Source organism: Silurus meridionalis, chromosome 26, assembly GCF_014805685.1.
Source record: "Silurus meridionalis isolate SWU-2019-XX chromosome 26, ASM1480568v1, whole genome shotgun sequence".
NCBI classification, from domain to species: Eukaryota; Metazoa; Chordata; class Actinopteri; order Siluriformes; family Siluridae; genus Silurus; species Silurus meridionalis.
Window position 1 is genome coordinate 211,292 of NC_060909.1, and position 1,174 is coordinate 212,465.

The 1,174-nt window shown below is 42.2% G+C and overlaps 1 protein-coding gene across 2 annotated transcripts in view; it reads right to left on the bottom strand.

Annotated features, from left to right (window-relative positions):
- Positions 1–463, bottom strand: part of mdka (midkine a) — a 15,198-nt gene extending 14,735 nt beyond the window's left edge. The window contains exon 1 of one of the 2 annotated variants that reach the window (XM_046840651.1): positions 311–463. The gene's annotated coding sequence lies outside the window, so the exon portion shown is untranslated. The remainder of the gene's footprint in view (positions 1–310) is intronic. The other variant, XM_046840650.1, reaches the window with a different exon arrangement.
- Positions 464–1,174: the final 711 nt, after the last annotated feature.

Here is a 1,174-nt window from a genome sequence, read left to right on the forward strand (position 1 = left end):
AGCAACCTCCCCCACACACACACACACACACACACACACACACACACACACACACACACACACACACACAACATGATCACACTCAAACACCAAATAAAAAATTGCAAACACACAACACCCACACACAAGCAATAAAAGAAATCACACACACAACAAAAAAAATCACACACATTCACACACATTTAGCGGAACTTTGTTACAGTCCAGACACTAACACACACACACACACACACACACACACACACACACACACACACACACACACACACACACACAGTGTCTGCTGTAAAGGTAAACTTTGTGCACTCACTCGCTCGTGCAGTTTCAGGCTAAAGTTCGGAAAACAGAGTTTAGAAGGTCCTCTGCAGCATCCACTCTCAGGCTCGTGCTCAGATTTGGATCGGGTGTGTTTCAGGCCTCGCGCTTAACCGCTTTTAAATTAACCACCCCATGACGCCCGAGTCATGTGACCTGCATTCCTTTGGAGGGGGTCAGAAAGCCAGTCTTGAAAACGAAGTTAAACACTTCAAACACTTCACTAATGTCTAATCGTCTAATGTGCTTTTTGTTTTTGGTCCTCCAAAATTTCCTGACCTGTGTGTGTGTGTGTGTGTGTGTGTGTGTGTGTGTGTGTGTGTGTGTGTGTGTGTGTGTGTGTGGGTGAGTCAAAAGTCGAAACCATACAAAAAAACCCTACATGGCAGAACTCAAACACATACACACTGTATAACTTTCGCCTACAGCACATGCTAAACTGACTGAAATTACTGTTTTGTGTGTGTGTGTATACATATACACACACACACACTACAAAAGTGTGAAGATGATGATAGAATTGGTGATACCTGTTATTAAAAAGTCCCAATGATTATATATATACTCAAGGTGGTATCAAAATGTTTGAAGACTAATGGTGCTGTTCTGACCCACGTGTGTTCCCACGTCTGCAATTTCAACAGGGACAGTGAGTTAGACCAAAGAACAAACATGAAATTCTGCACCTTAATTTTCTGTAAAATTTGTCCTCGCATTAGTCACAAGTACCTACATTACAGAAATTCCAGAAAAGTGTGTGTGTGTGTGTGTGTGTGTGTGTGTGTTTGCTGGTCCTCACAAGCTTAGTCGACCAGAAATTGTCCCCAAATTGTGAAAAAATGTCAGATTGCCTTATTTA